Here is a 10593-nt window from a genome sequence, read left to right as displayed (position 1 = left end):
GAGCCCACTGACTAGGAAAGTGTCTTGGAATAAAGTGCAACAAAAAACAAATAAAATAAAATAAAATGAAATAAATAGAATAATATGACAACAAGGCTGTTCACGAATTTAACAGTCTGATGGCTGAGGGGAAGAAGCTGTTCCTGTGACGGGAGGTTCTGGTCTGGATGGACCGTAGCCTCCTGTCAGAGGGAAGAGGAACAAACAGTCTATGTCCAGGGTGAGAAGGGTCGGCTCTGATCCGACCTGCACGTCTCTGCATACAGGTCATGAAGAGGTGGCAGGCTGCAACCGATCACCTTCTCAGCAGAACGTACGATGCGCTGCAGTCGGCTCTTGTCCCTGGAGGTGGCGCTGTTGTACCAGACAGTGATAGAGGAGGTGAGGATGGACTAGATGATGGCCGTGTAGAACTCCACCAGCAACTTCGTCAGTAGTCGTAGTTTTCGTAGCTGCCTCAGAAAGAACATTCTCTGCTGGGCCTTCCTGATGAGGGACCTGATGGTTGGCTCCCATTTGAGGTCCTCAGTGATGGTGGTTCCCAGGAAGCAGAAGGAGTCCACAATAGGAATGGATAAACCAGCCAACATGAGAGGGGACAGAGAAATTGTTACTCTCCTGAAGTCTATGACCATCTCCACTGTCTTCTGGGCGTTGAGCTCCAGGTTGTTGTGGCTGCACCAGGACACCAGCCGCTCCACCTCCCTCCTGTAAGCCGACTCATCTCCATCTGAGATGAGCCCGATGATGGTGGTGTCGTCCGCAAACTTGATCAGCTTCACGGACTCGTGGCTGGAGGTGCAGCAGTTAGTCCATAGTCCATTAGTCCATCTGGAGAAGTATCAGATCTTTTCAAGGCTTAGTCATGACATCACGTCCCTTGGAGAATATTTTTCAGTTTTATTAGAGTACTGGTGTGAACAATTTGGTTTATATTCAGTTGGAATGAATGGAATGAATAGCTATTTTCCTCTACAGTCTTGCCAGGCTGGGCTGCGAATTTGTTCACAAACTAAAAAGCCCCACAGTCCTTTTGCTATAACAATTTGACAGTTGATTTTGCTATAGTATTAATAATTTAGTATTAATAATAGTATTAATAACTTTTTTATCGTCAGCTTCAGAATGTTGGTGGATTCTTGTTGTGATATTTTATGCGTTTTCCGCAGGTGAAATTCCTTTGGACCAAGGCATTTGACTTTGGCTCCTCTGAACGCTCCAACCATTACAGGTATGACAGGTGCTCAACATAGAGCTTGAATTGTATGCGTAAGCAAACAGGTTTCAGACAAGTTTGAAAACAAAACTCATTTCCAGCCTCAGATCAATCAAGGTGAAGGGGTTTGGGAGGTGCGACGGGGAGGGGATCAGTAATTAATACAGAATGCCGTATGAGATGGAAGCTGGCTTTTCCTATTTCTTTCTTTTTTTTTTCCACTATTGCTTCCTTTTCATTTCTCCATCCCTCCTTCTCTCCACGCCACATTATTTATCTGTGCTGTCACACCATTGTTGTGATTATGGATGTCACGCACCTATAAAGCGCTCCTCGATCAATAGGCCTGAAATTAAACCCAAAAATGAATTTCCGCAGTGTCGAGCACATGTTCTCCTGAGCAGGAATTGCTCTGCAGAAGGAGAGCTGATCACCCTACTGAGGAGACAGACACAGAAATACAAGACCTTGTTTTTAGTTCACACTCAGAACAGGGATGCTGGAAGATGCTTCTCTGGTGCTGAGAGATAGGCTCAAATGAAATGAGGAAAAGTGTAACCTGTGTGTAAATGATGCTAGTGAGAGTGATGTCTGCGGACACAGATTCCACTAAGTTGATGGAGTTATTACTCTGAAGCGAAAATCAATACACTGTTAGACATGAAGTATTGCTCATCTGTGCCATCAGGTAACCTGGTGTGATGAGGTGATGGACAGCAGAACTAGTAAAGAGGCTGAAGATGAGGAGCCAGATGAGGAATATTTACTGGGAATAATAACAGTTGTAAGAATATAATAATAGTTCTTCTCAGTTCAGATAATTCAGATACCACACGATTGTTAGTCTGGGAATGCCGACTGGTGAACATTCTCTAAAGGTATAAAATACGTGGATAGTTCGACCCCCAGACAATGGATCAGCATGCAGTAGTGGGTGCTTGGTCGGTAGGTCCTAAACTGGACGGAGTCCATTTTTGCCTCTTAAATCTGACAAAGAAGATCCAGCATCCCTCCTGTTGTGTTATTTGTTTTGACCCAGTGTTTATTGATATGATATTTTTTGCATCAGGTGTAAATATGAACTTGATTTGTGTGTATTTCTATTTAGGTTAAAAAGTTAAACACGATGTAAGCAATTGCAGTACTTTAGGAAGATTATTGTAATGTAGATGAAAACAGTAAAAAGTTTACAAGCGATCTGTCTGCGGTCCCCACACAAACATCCTTGCCCTCGAGCATCTTCGCCATCTCCCCTCCATCTGTCCTCGGGAGATGGACACATGCTTTTTTTTTCGCCCCTCTCTGTTGTTTCCCTTGTCTCTCATTTTGAATCGATTCGCTATTAATGCCAGAACATCTCAGAGGGAGGGTGACCCAGGCTGCTGTGGCTGTAACTGCCTGACAGGCTTCTTAATCTCCGAGCAGGAAGTTTGGTTTACATCAGCCGGGCGGGGCGGTAACTGCCATTGGGGGACCTGAAGGCTAATGGGTTGGATTTATGTCCTGCTCTCCTCCTCACAGTGAGGATCAAGTTGGCGTGTCAGGGTACCAACAACAAGAATCATTTTTCAATTTTCTATTCCACACACCCAATAATACCAGCAAATACTTTTTTGACTGACTTGTACTGTTGTGTACTGGCTGATATCTTGCGATACGATGCATATCTTGATACAGAAGTGGTGATATGATACATTACGATATGTCGCGACACTGTAAATTCAGCAATATATTGTAATAAGACCCATCATTTATGAGGAAAAAAAATCAGATAATAAATAAAATGTAAGTAATAATATAAAAAATATAATAATAATATAAGTAAAATATGATGTGCATTAAAATGAATTTATTGTTGTAAATTTCGCAGTCCAACAGAGGAATGGAAAACGTCACAAACACAGGTGCAGCAAGTGTCTTTGAATTAGCTTCAAATATCAAGACAGTATCACACAAGCATGCCTGTCAACCTCTGCCAATAACTCCCCTTATAAAGCGACGCAATTCCCCTTATAAATTGAAAGGAAACCTTACAAACACAATCGTGGTGCATTGTAATATTTTATTATTACTATTTACCTCACAGCAAGACAAACAATGTACTGGAAAATGACAACAAAGATAATATATATAAAAGCTCTTGCATTACATTTAACATGTGCAGCATGTTTGAAAATAAATCATTCTATCATCGTGTCTTTCAATCTTCCACAGTCGGCCATCGTGTCTTTCAATCAAAAACATCATAGAAGTAATGGAAGCATGGAAGAATCGGATTCTTTTCTCGTCTTTACTCTTTTTCTCTGAACGATTCCTCTTGCAACACAATTCAAAACAACGGATGTGGGCTGCAGTGCAAAGCGCATGCGCACACAACACTCCTATCGCCAAACCCGAAAGCAACGAGAAAAATAAAAGCACGATTGAGGATAACTTTTGCAAGTATGATGCTCCGACCGTCAGTTACCAGCGAGACCAGACGATCTGTTTTGTATCCAACATTGGCGAGTTGATGTCGGTCTGGCGTGAAACGTCAGTGGGATTTTTTCTTTTTTTTTCTAATTTATTTTTCCTTATATAAAAGTCGTTATACAGCGTACATGATTTCAAATCGTAACGTGAAAATGTATAAGTTATGCACAAGTAAGCACTGCTGTATTTCATCAAACATCATCGATGCTATATCATGCAATAAAGTATTGTGATATTTGAGCGTATCGGTATTTTCTCACACCCCTAATCCCTTGTGTTGCCCTGCTCAAGACTCGACTGTGTCTCTGTGTTTCTTATTTGGATGGACAGGAATGAGTGAGACCATCTTTACTGAGATATCTAAATTGCCTTTATTGCCATTTCATATGCAGCATACGCATGTTTTAACTTCATTGTCTTGCTTACAGAATCACATCGCTCCTATAAATACATTTTACCTTTTGCCTGCTCTAAGGCTTTTGAGTTGGTTTGACCAGCAGCATCCATGGTTGTTTAAATAAATGTCATCTGAACTTGTGCCTAGATGTAGTCACAACAAAATCCAGTGAAAACCCTTCATAGTATCCAAGCTCTCTCTCCTGTGATGGACAGGTAGGGTTTTCTCAAAGGTCCTCCGCACCTTTATTCACCTAAAAATGTTGTTTCTTTTAGCATCCTTGTTAAATAAACTCATCCAGACTTGGTCTTACTTGGTTTTAAGGCTGACATGTTGCAACATATGGTGACCAAGAGCAAAAGAAAAGTGATTCCTCACAGGTCTTTGCATTTGACTTATGGCCAGTTGGTCACCAACCACCTGATTTCCCCCCTGAACTTCATCCTTCAGTAATACATAACAAGACTCGACATCCCAGTCAGACACGACCGGCGGTTCATCTATGTTAATAATCGATCACCACGACGTGACCGTCGGATCCGCCTCCACTCATGAGCCTGACAATATTTGAGCACATCCGTCTCTTAAACACAGCAGTGACTTAACTCCCTCTGTTTATTTACTCCATTTCCTGAGCTCTGCGATGAAAAAACAAACACTATTAAGGCAGCCAATCAATAAGGAAGCATCATGGTGCTGAGACACAGAAGCCTCTCCCCGCTCCCTCCTCTTCCCGCTGCAGAATAGATTTATATCTCCTGCCCGGGAAACATAAATCACATATTCATACATTAAATTAAAAGGTGTGATTGATAGCAGGAGAGAGTACGAGAAACAAAAGTTTGTGGAGTCGAATAAAAAGAGCAGTTTGATAGGGAATGATGAGTCAAGTGGAACTAAATAACAGTTTGAAATGTCGTATTTATTTCACTGCTGAGAGACGATGTGGAGTTGAAACAGACACAACTGCAGCGAAACATTACCAAGCATATTTGCATGGTATCTGCTTCAACAATTGGAACTATATTAATGCAGATTTCATTTTTTTGTGTACAGGCTCAGGCGTCTCAAATGAGATATGTTTCCTGTGGATGAGAATAAAGGTCAGTAACAGAAGAAGATCAGAGAAAGTGGAGCTGGGTGGAGCTAATTGGAGACAGTAATCCAGGAAGGTCAGGTGTGATGAGTCAGTGGAAGGACATGCGTCTCAACACGGTAGAAGTGAAGGAAAAGGAACTTCCAGATATTGTTGGGCACTAAAGGGTCAAACATCTTTAAAGTTAAAGCCCTTTCAGCTGAGAATACAGTCTAAAACAGGAGTATAGTTTGTTGTTTTGACCTTGATGCAAACCACACCTTAAAAAAAGAGCAACACAAAGTGGGATATACAGTGTGGTACACAGAGTGTGTCTTGCATTAGTGGACCGTACTGCTATACAGAACGATCCAGAGCAGAGGTACAGAAATATGGCAGCATCCATCAGAGGCACAGAGGAAGAGGTGCAGGAACAGAGAGGCTTGTGAGGGGAGTGTGGAGGTGCCAAGGACATTTAAGAGAGCTGTCACGGGGAGTTTGATCTATGAAGGACCCTGTTGGCTGCACCTATGGCCTTGTGTGTGTGGAAGTGTGCTGGAAAGAGTGCAGTCAGACTTCCACATGGGATGGAATTTCATGGAAGCAGGAGTCCAGTAGAATAGTTTCAATGTGATTATCCAAAGACCAGAGCAGAAGTTCATCCACACAGAAAATCAATGGGTTTTCATTTGGAGCATGAGACGCAAGTGAGAATCAAAAAGCAGCTAAACAGATAAACCGTTCAGCTGCAAAGTGAAGTGTGAACTGTTTCCTCTTCCTCCTCCTGTTCTCGATGTTTTCCTTGATGTTTGTGTTGTTTACTTAAATTGAGATATAAGGAAATATAAGAAAAGCTAAAATTAAATAAATAAAAATAATAATCAAAGTTACATTATTATCAGATAATATTCACAGCATGCCATGGTTTAAAAAAAAAACACCCAAAATTCAAAGCTCAATTTTAGCAAGCAGAAGGTTTATTGATGTTCTTCCGAAGCACTTAAGGCTTTGATTCTCCCGAGAGGTGCAGTGTATAAATTTTAAGGAGCATAACCAAAAGTTATTGTGTCATAAAACAGGAGGTTCCAACCGAGTCATCAATATATGCACTTTAACTCCATGGATCTGAACTTTGGACTCAACTGTGTGAAATCTTCTCGAAGAAAAAGCCTTATAATGTGTTTGACGTTAATGATTCATTCACTACGGAGTCCACCTGAGTCAAGTCCGGATTCAGCCGTCAAATGCAGTTTTATATCCAGTCAGACTGGAAGAGGTAATTAAAACATATTGATCGTGAGGTGGTAGTGAAGCAGCCCTGCAGTTCACCAACACCAGAGGGTGAAACGCTGAGCTGCCAGAAGGACGAGGCAGTGGAACCATTACTGAAGCTTAATGATATGAGAAGTGTTCCCCTCTTTCCCTCGGAGGAGATTCATTAACTGCCCGTGGCAAGATACATCATTCATCAGCCTTTATAAGAGGAGTGGAGGTTTTCTTGGACGACGCTGGAGCTCGTCTTCCACACCTGAAGTTTGACAAAAGGTGACAAATTGTTGACTAATATTTACATTGCATCACTGATCCATTCCCTAAATAAACCCTGGACTTACTCCAGCATCACCCAGAACCATGACGCTCCATGTTGTCCTGCTGGAACTTCTTGAGGGACAGAAAACCATCTCTGCATTTCCTTCCTGATCTCAGTTAGATGTTCCGACATCATAAGTGGTTCTGGTGCCGATCTACAATATGAAACTGCTCTGAATCAATGCTGAAACAATCGTGCAACTTGAGATGCTGCAGCAAAAAAACGTGGGAAATGCCCCTTGTAGGCCGACGCTGCAAAGACACATCTCTGTTGTTAATCCCCCTTGTGACCACGGCCCCCTGCAAGCACTAGCCATCTGCCTTTTCTCTGTATGAAATGTAACTGTAGCTTTTCTATGAATGTTCTAGTACAGGTGAAATGTTGCGTTGAGCACAGTGTGTCACACATTTCTGTTAAGTGTGACTGTTGAGAGGGGCCAACAAACCCAAAGAAAGGAGGGTAAGAGAAAACTGAAAATAAAAATCAAGTGATGACATCATGTGTGATTATGAAATTACACTTTAAAAATGCACAAAACTGTTGGCTTGTTGTGTTTTATTTAATTTAAACCACATTCCATTTAAAGATGTGTACTTTCAGTTCTGATGTATTTTAAGGGACAAGAAATACTGCTACAGTAGCCAACGGAAATGACGAACAGTTGAGAAAAATGATCAAACGAGAAAGTTTATGTTTCAGTTGCATCGTAATGAACAAAAAAACAATGCGCAAAAATGTCAGTGACAATGTATTGTATGCAATTTATAGTTTTACTCTGACTCAAGCAGGGCCACATAAATTCATTGAAAGGGCCACATTTGGCCCCCGGGCCGCACCTCACCCAGCTCTGCAACACATTGAGCTATTTTCTACATTTCTCCACCGGTGCCTTGTTGAAGTTGTTCGCTCATCAAGCAACCCATGATCTGATAGGACCAGCAAGAAAGAGAAGTGAGGAGGTCCTTGGATTCAGATAGCCACACGAGTCACGGCCCCTGAAGTTTCACTAGTAAAGTCTGATTCTAGTTTGACATACTTTTTCTTTTGAGGAGCGGCGGAGGTTTTACCTGGGTTGGCAGGGCTTCAGGGGGGGTTGAGACGCCCCTGAACCTGAGCTGTAGCCAGTCACTGACCACGGCATCGGTCAGGAGTTTGTCTCAGTGAGGCCCAAGGGAAAGATTACGATCCACTCCCTACCTTGAAGTCGCCCCGGACACGGCTGCTGGCTCCAGCTGATGGATGTCTCATCACTTTGCCATAAATAAAAATGGCACTGGCCGCTGCTGAGAGACTGTAGATCAGCCAGTAAATAGCAAAATGTATCAAAGGCACTAACTCTCCGTCGCTTCTCTTCAAACCAACTCTCCAGGTTTCAGTAAAACCCTGCTGACTTCCAGTCTTCATCTTAATTTGACAGCTCTGAACTCATCTGTCCTGACATGGAAATAATGACATTCTGTCCTGGCATTTGCATTGTTTGAGCCGCAGCCACCTGCAGGGGGTTTACAACACTCGATCACAGACAATAACAGTAAAGACAGAAGAGCGCTGCTTTATGACTCCAGCACTTTGAGTTTGAAGTCTTCCAGCACCAGTGAGTTTAAATTATGGAGGGAGACGTCCTTGGGATGTGAACATCTCATTTCAGCAGCAAGCGGCGCACGGCCATACACACACACACACACACACGCACGTGCATCCACGTGCGCAGACACACACACACGTTCACTGGAGGTCTCTGGGAGGCTGGACTCAGTGGAGCATGATATAAGAATTATACATCTGGCAGCAGTAAACCTGCAAACCCTCCTTCCAGTACGCACACACACGGCAGCATGCACACGCACAAACTTGTGGCTCTTATGAGACAGAACACTAACTTTTGTCTCATCTCTCGGCGGGATTATTTATTTTGTTTTTCAGGAAGTGTATGCAGATGTGACAGTGCAGCTTTATTTCTGTTATTCATCATCAAAGCTCCGGCAGCTCCTTGCTTATCAGAAAAGAGGCAGGTTTTTATTGGTGAGTTCTCGTCTTATTATGTCCTTTTTTAAAGGTCAGATTGGGCTAAATATTATCAGCGTAAAAGGCGAACACCTCCCTCAGTAGAATCACCACCGACAGCGCATCATGTGTCAGCAGTTTTGATTGATGAAAAGCTGGAACCTTGAGAAGAGCCCAGTGAATGACTGGGTCAGATCACGTCCAAAGCTGCAGCTCTTGTCTTCTACTCGACTGCGCAGTGAGTACAGTACCTGCCCCAGACGCTTAGCTCGCCAGTCATTTGTTTTATTGATCTTATTCCTACGTTCACCTGTAGCCTCGACCTCTGGACTCAATGAAAGTGCCTTCTGGCTGACAAGGGGCTGGTAGCTTGCAAGTGATATGGCCAGCAATTTAGCTGTTCACCAGCTCACTGTTGTAAGTGAGCTGTTTGATTGATTCTAATACCATCACAATCTTCTTGTTGATTGATCCAACACACACACACACAGACAGACAGTAGATTGTTTACTATGATGGAAGATAATATGAAGGCGCCACACAAGCATGTGGAGGCTTGTGGTCAGATGTGGCTGACTGAGCTCCTCAGCCTCATCTTGAGGATAAAGACAGTGGTCCATGATCACCGTCAGCTCACCATGAAGACGTCCTTCCTCATTGCTTCTTCAATCCATGTGTAAATCCAAAGTGAAGACAAATCACCTCTGTAAGAAGAAGGGCCCTTACCTTTTTTCACCTATATATGGTGAACACAGTTTTGCTTTATGTGACCTCCAAATAGCTCACATCTCTCCTCCTTAATGCAGAAGCTTCAGGTGTGGGCTGCAGAAGGTGAAGATGGAGGAGGCTGAGGCAAACCCTGACTGTAAATGCTGGAAGGGACAAAGGCTAAGCATCAAGTATGAAGAGAATTCTTCTGTACCTGAAGTTCCCCACCAGCTTTTTGACTATATATTGTTGAGCTCTATGGTGTTAAGGTCACGCAGGTTCTTCTGATTCAGTTGAGAGGTAGAAGCTGCATCAAGGTCGCTTACAATCTCTTACAATAAATACAATCCGCCACAAGCATTTTCACCGCAACACCAAAGTGTATGGGCCAAAGTCAGCAGCACGCGTCGAAGTCACCGGTCAAACACAATTTCTATTTATTGAACGTTCAACTCCTGTAGCAGGAAAGAAGAGACTAAGCTGTTCTGTTTTTAATGATTTCCCAACTATGATCTCTGCTACCAAGAAAACAGCGTGTCGAACACCAAAGTTAGCATGACACTCATTGGGGATGATCCACTTTTTGCAGATTATTATTGAGCATAATTTTTGTGCCGACTTCTGTATATATTTTTAAATCTGGAGTGGGCCGAATAATATGATTGACTGGCCCGTTTTGGCCCCCGGGCCTTGTGTTTAGCATTGTATTGGATTTGTGACATTACATCACAATATGAACAGCATTTGGATCAAATCAGTAGTTGGTGTTTATAAATATATTTTTAAATAACTCCATCACTCGGTTATTTGTATTGACTTGATAAACCAGTGTGAAAAAATAAAATGGAAAAGGTGACGTTTCTGAGCCCTGCAATGGACCAGGATAGTGATCAAGGGGTGTCTTTCATGTTATCTTAAAATATATATCTTAAAAAAATATATATTTTGGTTCAGGTTATAGGTAAATACAGAGGAGCGCAGCATCGACCCCGCAGTCCCGGCTGTGCGCCGGCATATAAAGGCGAGGCCACGCCCCCTGTCTCAGTGTCTTTCTGACTATTGGCTTCTGCATTAAATATTCGTCGAGCTCCGCGCGGATTGGCTCCCATCTCGTCTAATTTCATAAAGCC

The sequence above is a fragment of the Synchiropus splendidus genome, chromosome 9 (assembly GCF_027744825.2).
Source record: "Synchiropus splendidus isolate RoL2022-P1 chromosome 9, RoL_Sspl_1.0, whole genome shotgun sequence".
Lineage (NCBI taxonomy): Eukaryota > Metazoa > Chordata > Actinopteri > Syngnathiformes > Callionymidae > Synchiropus > Synchiropus splendidus.
The sequence above is the reverse complement of the archived record's forward strand: the minus strand, read 5'-3'. Positions refer to the sequence as shown.